General features: G+C 36.7%; 1 protein-coding gene across 2 annotated transcripts in view; it reads left to right on the top strand.

Annotated features, from left to right (window-relative positions):
- Positions 1 to 12,391, top strand: part of LOC106091912 (tyrosine-protein phosphatase 10D) — a 457,577-nt gene that overhangs the window by 183,833 nt on the left and 261,353 nt on the right. The gene's annotated exons all lie outside the window — the stretch shown is intronic.

The raw sequence follows: 12,391 nt of genomic DNA, 5'->3' as shown, positions 1-12,391 counted from the left end.
GTGACATGTATTCTACAGACCGAAAGCTGTGCCAAGAAAACAAGTAAGACGCATTCAATTCGGCTGAAGCGAAAATTGGTTGCCCACCACCATGATTATATTTTAAAATCCAATATTGTGTGCGTTTAAGGGGGTCCTATAACTTAACATTCCAAATTTCCGTAAGATTGGGAAAAAGAAGTAAAAAGGCATTAAGTTTGGTCGGGCCGAACTTAACTTTGTCTGTGATAAGGGATGGCTCTTTTCCGCAGAAACTCAAAACATATTTCAAGCCCAAAATGCTTCCTCTTCACCAAAAGACGATTTGTTTCACAGATAAATGATTTCAAACCAAAAATGCTTCGTTTACAGCAATAGACGATTTGTTACACAGAAAAATAATTCTTTTGAATAGTTTATATCTTCCATTTTGGCAGAGAGTGTTGCTAAGAAAGTCTGACTTTTGGTATTTTAAATGGGTTAAGCTCAGTCCGCCAGCAGTCAATGTGAGGAGGCTAGCGGTAGTGTGGGGGTGTAAACTAGGAATGTGTCATTTTTTAAAATTTTATTTTAGGTGAAAAAATGCTCGTATTTACAATACCACAAACAAGACACATCGTACCAAACGGCGCCAGGCTAGACTCAACAAAATTTCTACAGCGCATAAATTGTTTTGACAATATTCTGTGCCATAAAGAAATATCCATCATCAAAATTTTGTCAAAAATTCTTGTTTTTTTATTGTAAATATAGTTTACGTTTGTCATAAAAGAAGTTTACTTGTCGAAAAGTTCGTTTATGACCAATGAATTATTTTTTTGTGTGCACCACCTGGCGTATCATATATAAAAAAAATTTCGTCAAAAGTCACGTGAAATATGCATCATTTATGAAACCATTGCAGCTGTATCGAAATATGATCTGTTCCGAACCAAACCCCTGATTTCAACACAATTCACTGTTCCAATTTTTAATGAAATCCGTCAATGAATGGGTTCAAGAGTTTTAATCGGGACATATATGGATAATTGGCAACTATATCCGAATATAATCGTATCTACAAGGAGGATGTGTAGGGGTTTAATACAGCACATTGTATCAAATTACAGCAAAATCGGGTAATAAATTGGCCAGTTATGGGAGATCTAAACAAGGCTGCGGAGTAGAACAATTTTGAATCCACTGTGATTCCGGGAAATTTGTTCGACCCCGAGCACTTTAAATGCTATGTGTTTATACCCAAACCATAGATGCAGAATGCAAATTTGCCCATGCACATTCCATTAAGGAACAAAGGCAAACTTCACGCATATCAGAGAGTACTGTCCGGTTCATGTTTAAGCTCATAAAATGGGGGTATGTAAATCTCGCTATTCCGGTTGAAGCACCGAGAAATATTTATCTACGCCCACAGAAAGTATATATATTAGGCCGGGTCGATTGATTTTTGAAAATCGTATAGCAAACACGTAAACTACATACAATTCTAAAAAGTTTCTCCGAAGAAACCCTGTTTCAAAAATTAAATCCTAATCCGCGTCTCTCGACTTCAAAATATTCTTGTGATCAAGGTAGAGGTCGCATTTATTGTTCAATTTTCGTAAGATTTTGCACAAGTCACTTTTTTGGTCCTAAGACGAAGGCTATTGATTTTGAACAAAATCGGTTCAAATTAAAATGTGCCTCCCGCATATATATTTCATCCGATACGGGCTTTTAAGGCCCTAGTAGCTGTAATTTTGAAAATTTTGATTTTGCAAAAGACGTTCATTTTAATGTTTCAACATATGTGCATTTTTTTATTGAAATCGGTTCAGTTTTAGATATAGTTCCCATATATATGTTTAATCTGATATAGCATTTTAAGACTCTAGTTGCCATGATTTTAGTCCGATCTTAACAAAGTTTTGCATAACATGTTCTTTTTAATTTTCCAACATGTGTGCATAATTTTATCAAAATCGGTTCAGTTTCAGATATTGCTCCCATATATATATTTTTCTTCCTATATGGCCTTTTAAGGCTGTAGTACAAAAATTTTGCAGAAGTCTTTCCTTTTAATGTTCCAACATGTAGTCATAATTTTATCAAAGTCAGTTCAGTTTTAGATATAGCTCCCATGTATATGTTTCATCCGATATGTCCTTTTTTGGCTCTAGTAGCCATAATTTTGGTTTGATCTTTACAAACTTTTGCACAAGGCGTTCTGCTTAGCAAGTTCCAATATGTGTGCACAGTTTTATCAAAATTGGTTCAGATTTACACATAGCTCCTATACACATCTTTTTGCCTTTTTACAACAATAGTATGCCTACTAGAGCCTTAAAAGGTCATATCAGATGATATCCGGTTTCGATAAAATTATGCAGACATGTTGGAACGTTAAAAATAATGTAAAATAATGTAAAATTTGTAAGATTTTGTTATGTTAGGATTAAGTGGCAGTCTGCTATCACTTAGTCGTTTTCGTCCATTGTGAACAGAAGTAGGAAGATGTCTTCTAGTTCCTACCGTTGAACCATCCAGATCGCATTACAAAGCCCAATAACTTGCGAATGTTCACATCCTCTAAATCAGAGATGTTCACAAAGAAATGATAACCTAAAGTGAAACTCCTTCTGACTGCTATTGCGGGACACACACAGAAGGTGTTCTATAGTCTCTTCTTCTTCGATGTCCTCACAGCTTCTACAAAAGTCGTTGCTGGCACCCTTCAGTCTTTCAGCATGTTTTCCGATTAGACAGTGACCTGTCATGACGGACACAATGACTGAGACGAATGTTCTAGCCAATAACAACAAAGCAGTAGACCTCTTCTAGTCTAGATTGGGCCACATAGTTTTGGAATGCTCACAGCCCCTCTCTTTGTGACCATCTATCATTCGTTGTCCTTGGGGTCTAGTCCTGAAAACTTAGCTTACATGTCGCTAGAGGCATACCCACAGATTCCAGTATCCCTGGAATCTGTAGGGTAGTTCCTAGTCTCACAAGCTCATCCTGGGATATCTCTGTGGCCCGGCACCCAGAACAGTTGAATTTTGAACTGTTCAGCCATCTCGTTGAGAGATCTGCGACAGTTGAGGGTGGTTTTTGTGTTTAGTTTGGAACCATCCGTGGAGAAGTCTACGTAACCTCTGTTACCAAGTTCCAATCGGTTCTATGTAAAGATCAGAGCAAAATTTTGACATACGCAAATGATCTTCCACTTTATTTAATTCAAAGGTGTTGTGTTTAACAAGACAATATGTTGGTCTGATCATGTGAATGTCAATGTCGGCCAAACATAGCCGAAGCTGCGTGCACTATGGGCCACACACTCCTTTACTCCAATTCATATCCGAGCCTTTTAGCAAAAACGTTCCTGATTCAACCCATCGAAAATTAAACGTATCGTTTAACAACATTTTTCACTATGTCTGTGGACTGAGTAGAACTCGGCATGTTTCTCATCTTGCTAATGCTCCTTATGGGGTTGGTGTTTATACTTTTCTCCAAATTAAATCACTAATATTCCAGCAAAAGATTATTGCGAAACGAAAACCCAATTACTTCTTCAAAAGATTAAAATTTGTTGATTCAGAAGATAGATAAAGCTAATTCCCTTTAAACGACGTAGGCAGATATCTGAGTGGCGGTTTTATATTAACTCTATACGTCTTTGGAATACTCTTCCACATGAAATACAAATCATCATCAACATGTTTACTTTTAAAAAGAAACTTCTTAATTTTTTTAATAACTAAATAACTTTTCAATTTGTATACCCATCACCATGGGATGGGGGTATACTAATCTAGTCATTCCGTTTGTAATACCTCGAAATATTCGTCTAAGACCTCATAAAATTCATATATTCTTGATCGTCTCGACGTCTTGAGTCGATCTTGCCATGTCCGTCCGTCCGTCGGTAGAAATTACGATAACGGTCGAACGCGTAAAGCTAGGCACTTGAAATTTTGAGCAGATACTTAATATTAATGTAGGTCGTTGGGGATTGCACATCGGTTCAGATTTAGATATAGTTCCCAATCTCCCGATTAGACTTCTTGAACCCCTGGATTTTTGTCCGATTTAGCTGAAGTTTTGCTGAATTCCAACAACTGTCCAAATCGGTCAATAACCTGATATAGCTCCCATATAAGCCGATCTCCCGATTAGACTTTTTGAGCCCCTGGAACCAATCTCCCGAGTAGACATCTTGAGCCCTTACAAGACGCTGTTTTTATCCGATTTTGCTGAAATTTCAAAAGTTTTAAGGTGATTCGTGAAATCGGGTTTTAACTGCTGCTTTTTTTAACCTAAGACACCAATAACTCAAGAGATGGACGTACGGCAGAGCTAAATTAAATCAATGCTCCTAAATCGTATAAAATATGCAAATTGTGAATTTTGTCCATGAACATTCCATTAAGGAACGGAGGCAAACTTCTCACATATTAATGAATGCTTTTTCATGTTTTAAGCTCAATGATAAGGGCCCTCCTTGTTATAGCCTGAGCCAAACGGCGTATCGCAGTGCGACACCTCTTCGCGGAGAAGTTTTAACATGGCTGCCATACCAGATGATACAGCACTTCACAAATGTCGCCAGCATTAGGAGGGGATAACCACCGCTGAAATTTTTTTCTTATGATTTTCTCAGCATCTTATTTCTCTCAACACCTTTGCTTAACTCAAAATCCGTACCCAAATTTGGTCCGATTTGACCCTTCATTAACTTAATCGGGGACCTTTCTCCTAACTGCAATATCCACGTTCTCAACATACTTCTTTTTACTTCAATTGGCTTTGACAGAACATTTGTTCCACTAGCCGAACGTAGAATATCGTTCCATGCGCCTCGATCTTCTGCGCTCATTCTAAAAATGTGAGTGAAGATAAATTCCGAATTTAACTAGTGGAGACACAAACCACTGACTTAACAGTCCTCTGTTACTGCCATTAGCAGACCACTGTTAAGGAACTTTGTAGGCAATTAATTAATTTTAAAAAAAGTATTTGTTCATAAAAATTAAATTTCAAACACACAAAGACCAAAAAGAGATTTAGAAAATAATAAGGTGATCCAACACTAAAATTTAGTTTCCTGAATAACCGCAAGGTGTACTAACAAGATAAAGAAGATTGTAAAATTCATTGATCCACTGTGCACAAATGGAAAATAGTAAGGCGATGAGACCGGCATCAAACGACAGCTAGGGAAGCCTAGTTTCCTATACATATGCAAACATTTTCCAAATAATCGTCTAACTATCGAATTTTAGCCAAAAACTTGAAAAAATTACCCAAAAAACTGAAAAAGTAAATTTTGCGTGAACCACTGTGTAAAAACGGAAAATAGTAAGGCGATGAGACCGGCATCAAACGACAGCTAGGGAAGCCTAGTTTCTCATACATATGCTCACATTTTCCAAATAATCGTCTAACTATCGAATTTTAGCCAAAAACTTGAAAAAATTACCCAAAAAACTGAAAAAGTAAATTTTGGGTGAACCACTGTGTGAAAACGGAAAATAGTAAGGCGATGAGACCGGCATCAAACGACAGCTAGGGAAGCCTAGTTTCCTATACATATGCAAATATTTTCGAAATAATCGTCTAACTATCGAATTTTAGCCAAAAACTTGAAAAAATTACCCAAAAAACTGAAAAAGTAAATTTTGGGTGAACCACTGTGTAAAAACGGAAAATAGTAAGGCGATGAGACCGGCATCAAACGACAGCTAGGGAAGCCTAGTTTCTCATACATATGCAAACATTTTCCAAATAATCGTCTAACTATCGAATTTTAGGCAAAAACTTGAAAAAATTACCCAAAAAACTGAAAAAGTAAATTTTGCGTGAACCACTGTGCGAAAACGGAAAATAGTAAGGCGATGAGACCGGCATCAAACGACAGCTAGGGAAGCCTAGTTTCCTATACATATGCAAACATTTTCCAAATAATCGTCTAACTATCGAATTTTAGCCAAAAACTTGAAAAAATTACCCAAAAAACGGAAAAAGTAAATTTTGGGTGAACCACTGTGTAAAAACGGAAAATAGTAAGGCGATGAGACCGGCATCAAACGACAGCTAGGGAAGCCTAGTTTCTCATACATATGCAAACATTTTCCAAATAATCGTCTAACTATCGAATTTTAGCCAAAAACTTGAAAAAATTACCCAAAAAACTGAAAAAGTAAATTTTACGTGAACCACTGTGCGAAAACGGAAAATAGTAAGGCGATGAGACCGGCATCAAACGACAGCTAGCAAAGCCTAGTTTCTCATACATATGCTCACATTTTCCAAATAATCGTCTAACTATCGAATTTTAGGCAAAAACTTGAAAAAATTACCCAAAAAACTGAAAAAGTAAATTTTGGGTGAACCACTGTGTAAAAACGGAAAATAGTAAGGCGATGAGACCGGCATCAAACGACAGCTAGGGAAGCCTAGTTTCCTATACATATGCAAACATTTTCCAAATAATCGTCCAACTATCGAATTTTAGGCAAAGACTTGAAAAAATTACCCAAAAATTAAAAAAAGTAAATTTTGGGTGAACCACTGTGTGAAAACGGAAAATAGTAAGGCGATGAGACCGGCATCAAACGACAGCTAGCGAAGCCTAGTTTCTCATACATATGCCCACATTTTCCAAATAATCGTCCACCTATCGAATTTTAGCCAAAAACTTGAAAAAATTACCCAAAAAACTGAAAAAGTAAATTTTGGGTGAACCACTGTGCACAAATGGAAAATAGTAAGGCGATGAGACCGGCATCAAACGACAGCTAGCGAAGCCTAGTTTCTCATACATATGCCCACATTTTCCAAATAATCGTCCACCTATCGAATTTTAGCCAAAAACTTGAAAAAATTACCCAAAAAACTGAAAAAGTAAATTTTGGGTGAACCACTGTGCACAAATGGAAAATAGTAAGGCGATGAGACCGGCATCAAACGACAGCTAGGGAAGCCTAGTTTCCTATACATATGCAAACATTTTCCAAATAATCGTCCAACTATCGAATTTTAGGCAAAAACTTGAAAAAATTACCCAAAAAACTGAAAAAGTAAATTTTGGGTGAACCACTGTGTAAAAACGGAAAATAGTAAGGCGATGAGACCGGCATCAAACGACAGCTAGGGAAGCCTAGTTTCCTATACATATGCAAACATTTTCCAAATAATCGTCCAACTATCGAATTTTAGGCAAAGACTTGAAAAAATTACCCAAAAATTAAAAAAAGTAAATTTTGGGTGAACCACTGTGTGAAAACGGAAAATAGTAAGGCGATGAGACCGGCATCAAACGACAGCTAGCGAAGCCTAGTTTCTCATACATATGCCCACATTTTCCAAATAATCGTCCACCTATCGAATTTTAGCCAAAAACTTGAAAAAATTACCCAAAAAACTGAAAAAGTAAATTTTGGGTGAACCACTGTGCACAAATGGAAAATAGTAAGGCGATGAGACCGGCATCAAACGACAGCTAGCGAAGCCTAGTTTCTCATACATATGCCCACATTTTCCAAATAATCGTCCACCTATCGAATTTTAGCCAAAAACTTGAAAAAATTACCCAAAAAACTGAAAAAGTAAATTTTGGGTGAACCACTGTGTAAAAACGGAAAATAGTAAGGCGATGAGACCGGCATCAAACGACAGCTAGGGAAGCCTAGTTTCTCATACATATGCCCACATTTTCCAAATAATCGTCCACCTATCGAATTTTAGCCAAAAACTTGAAAAAATTACCCAAAAAACTGAAAAAGTAAATTTTGGGTGAACCACTGTGTGAAAACGGAAAATAGTAAGGCGATGAGACCGGCATCAAACGACAGCTAGCGAAGCCTAGTTTCCTATACATATGCAAACATTTTCCAAATAATCGTCTAACTATCGAATTTTAGGCAAAAACTTGAAAAAATTACCCAAAAAACTGAAAAAGTAAATTTTGCGTGAACCACTGTGTAAAAACGGAAAATAGTAAGGCGATGAGACCGGCATCAAACGACAGCTAGGGAAGCCTAGTTTCTCATACATATGCTCACATTTTCCAAATAATCGTCTAAATATCGAATTTTAGGCAAAAACTTGAAAAAATTACCCAAAAAACTGAAAAAGTAAATTTTGGGTGAACCACTGTGTAAAAACGGAAAATAGTAAGGCGATGAGACCGGCATCAAACGACAGCTAGGGAAGCCTAGTTTCCTATACATATGCAAACATTTTCCAAATAATCGTCTAACTATCGAATTTTAGCCAAAAACTTGAAAAAATTACCCAAAAAACTGAAAAAGTAAATTTTGCGTGAACCACTGTGCGAAAACGGAAAATAGTAAGGCGATGAGACCGGCATCAAACGACAGCTAGCAAAGCCTAGTTTCTCATACATATGCTCACATTTTCCAAATAATCGTCTAACTATCGAATTTTAGCCAAAAACTTGAAAAAATTACCCAAAAAACTGAAAAAGTAAATTTTGGGTGAACCACTGTGTGAAAACGGAAAATAGTAAGGCGATGAGACCGGCATCAAACGACAGCTAGCGAAGCCTAGTTTCCTATACATATGCAAACATTTTCCAAATAATCGTCCAACTATCGAATTTTAAGCAAAAACTTGAAAAAATTACCCAAAAAACTGAAAAAGTAAATTTTGGGTGAACCACTGTGCACAAATGGAAAATAGTAAGGCGATGAGACCGGCATCAAACGACAGCTAGGGAAGCCTAGTTTCTCATACATATGCAAATATTTTCGAAATAATCGTCTAACTATCGAATTTTAGCCAAAAACTTGAAAAAATTACCCAAAAAACTGAAAAAGTAAATTTTGGGTGAACCACTGTGTGAAAACGGAAAATAGTAAGGCGATGAGACCGGCATCAAACGACAGCTAGGGAAGCCTAGTTTCTCATACATATGCAAATATTTTCGAAATAATCGTCTAACTATCGAATTTTAGCCAAAAACTTGAAAAAATTACCCAAAAAACTGAAAAAGTAAATTTTGGGTGAACCACTGTGTGAAAACGGAAAATAGTAAGGCGATGAGACCGGCATCAAACGACAGCTAGGGAAGCCTAGTTTCCTATACATATGCAAACATTTTCCAAATAATCGTCTAACTATCGAATTTTAGCCAAAAACTTGAAAAAATTACCCAAAAAACTGAAAAAGTAAATTTTGCGTGAACCACTGTGCGAAAACGGAAAATAGTAAGGCGATGAGACCGGCATCAAACGATAGCTAGGGAAGCCTAGTTTCTCATACATATGCCCACATTTTCCAAATAATCGTTCAACTATCGAATTTTAGGCTAAAACTTGAAAAAATTACCCAAAAAACTAAAAAGGTAAATTTTGGGTGAACCACTGTGTAAAACGGAAAATAGTAAGGCGATGAGACCGGCATCAAACGACAGCTAGGGAAGCCTAGTTTCCTATACATATGCAAACATTTTCCAAATAATCGTCTAACTATCGAATTTTAGCCAAAAACTTGAAAAAATTACCCAAAAAACTGAAAAAGTAAATTTTGCGTGAACCACTGTGCGAAAACGGAAAATAGTAAGGCGATGAGACCGGCATCAAACGACAGCTAGGGAAGCCTAGTTTCTCATACATATGCAAACATTTTCCAAATAATCGTCTAACTATCGAATTTTAGCCAAAAACTTGAAAAAATTACCCAAAAAACTGAAAAAGTAAATTTTACGTGAACCACTGTGCGAAAACGGAAAATAGTAAGGCGATGAGACCGGCATCAAACGACAGCTAGCAAAGCCTAGTTTCTCATACATATGCTCACATTTTCCAAATAATCGTCTAACTATCGAATTTTAGGCAAAAACTTGAAAAAATTACCCAAAAAACTGAAAAAGTAAATTTTGGGTGAACCACTGTGTAAAAACGGAAAATAGTAAGGCGATGAGACCGGCATCAAACGACAGCTAGGGAAGCCTAGTTTCCTATACATATGCAAACATTTTCCAAATAATCGTCCAACTATCGAATTTTAGGCAAAGACTTGAAAAAATTACCCAAAAATTAAAAAAAGTAAATTTTGGGTGAACCACTGTGTGAAAACGGAAAATAGTAAGGCGATGAGACCGGCATCAAACGACAGCTAGCGAAGCCTAGTTTCTCATACATATGCCCACATTTTCCAAATAATCGTCCACCTATCGAATTTTAGCCAAAAACTTGAAAAAATTACCCAAAAAACTGAAAAAGTAAATTTTGGGTGAACCACTGTGCACAAATGGAAAATAGTAAGGCGATGAGACCGGCATCAAACGACAGCTAGCGAAGCCTAGTTTCTCATACATATGCCCACATTTTCCAAATAATCGTCCACCTATCGAATTTTAGCCAAAAACTTGAAAAAATTACCCAAAAAACTGAAAAAGTAAATTTTGGGTGAACCACTGTGCACAAATGGAAAATAGTAAGGCGATGAGACCGGCATCAAACGACAGCTAGGGAAGCCTAGTTTCCTATACATATGCAAACATTTTCCAAATAATCGTCCAACTATCGAATTTTAGGCAAAAACTTGAAAAAATTACCCAAAAAACTGAAAAAGTAAATTTTGGGTGAACCACTGTGTAAAAACGGAAAATAGTAAGGCGATGAGACCGGCATCAAACGACAGCTAGGGAAGCCTAGTTTCCTATACATATGCAAACATTTTCCAAATAATCGTCCAACTATCGAATTTTAGGCAAAGACTTGAAAAAATTACCCAAAAATTAAAAAAAGTAAATTTTGGGTGAACCACTGTGTGAAAACGGAAAATAGTAAGGCGATGAGACCGGCATCAAACGACAGCTAGCGAAGCCTAGTTTCTCATACATATGCCCACATTTTCCAAATAATCGTCCACCTATCGAATTTTAGCCAAAAACTTGAAAAAATTACCCAAAAAACTGAAAAAGTAAATTTTGGGTGAACCACTGTGCACAAATGGAAAATAGTAAGGCGATGAGACCGGCATCAAACGACAGCTAGCGAAGCCTAGTTTCTCATACATATGCCCACATTTTCCAAATAATCGTCCACCTATCGAATTTTAGGCAAAAACTTGAAAAAATTACCCAAAAAACTAAAAAGGTAAATTTTGGGTGAACCACTGTGTAAAACGGAAAATAGTAAGGCGATGAGACCGGCATCAAACGACAGCTAGGGAAGCCTAGTTTCTCATACATATGCTCACATTTTCCAAATAATCGTCTAACTATCGAATTTTAGCCAAAAACTTGAAAAAATTACCCAAAAAACTGAAAAAGTAAATTTTACGTGAACCACTGTGCGAAAACGGAAAATAGTAAGGCGATGAGACCGGCATCAAACGACAGCTAGCAAAGCCTAGTTTCTCATACATATGCTCACATTTTCCAAATAATCGTCTAACTATCGAATTTTAGGCAAAAACTTGAAAAAATTACCCAAAAAACTGAAAAAGTAAATTTTGGGTGAACCACTGTGTAAAAACGGAAAATAGTAAGGCGATGAGACCGGCATCAAACGACAGCTAGGGAAGCCTAGTTTCCTATACATATGCAAACATTTTCCAAATAATCGTCCAACTATCGAATTTTAGGCAAAGACTTGAAAAAATTACCCAAAAATTAAAAAAAGTAAATTTTGGGTGAACCACTGTGTGAAAACGGAAAATAGTAAGGCGATGAGACCGGCATCAAACGACAGCTAGGGAAGCCTAGTTTCCTATACATATGCAAACATTTTCCAAATAATCGTCCAACTATCGAATTTTAAGCAAAAACTTGAAAAAATTACCCAAAAAACTGAAAAAGTAAATTTTGGGTGAACCACTGTGCACAAATGGAAAATAGTAAGGCGATGAGACCGGCATCAAACGACAGCTAGCGAAGCCTAGTTTCTCATACATATGCCCACATTTTCCAAATAATCGTCCACCTATCGAATTTTAGGCAAAAACTTGAAAAAATTACCCAAAAAACTGAAAAAGTAAATTTTGGGTGAACCACTGTGTAAAAACGGAAAATAGTAAGGCGATGAGACCGGCATCAAACGACAGCTAGGGAAGCCTAGTTTCCTATACATATGCAAACATTTTCCAAATAATCGTCCAACTATCGAATTTTAGGCAAAGACTTGAAAAAATTACCCAAAAATTAAAAAAAGTAAATTTTGGGTGAACCACTGTGTGAAAACGGAAAATAGTAAGGCGATGAGACCGGCATCAAACGACAGCTAGCGAAGCCTAGTTTCTCATACATATGCCCACATTTTCCAAATAATCGTCCACCTATCGAATTTTAGCCAAAAACTTGAAAAAATTACCCAAAAAACTGAAAAAGTAAATTTTGGGTGAACCACTGTGCACAAATGGAAAATAGTAAGGCGATGAGACCGGCATCAAACGACAGCTA

The sequence above is a fragment of the Stomoxys calcitrans genome, chromosome 4, assembly GCF_963082655.1.
Source record: "Stomoxys calcitrans chromosome 4, idStoCalc2.1, whole genome shotgun sequence".
In the NCBI taxonomy this organism is placed as follows: domain Eukaryota; kingdom Metazoa; phylum Arthropoda; class Insecta; order Diptera; family Muscidae; genus Stomoxys; species Stomoxys calcitrans.
This window is presented reverse-complemented; position numbering and strand designations above follow the sequence as displayed.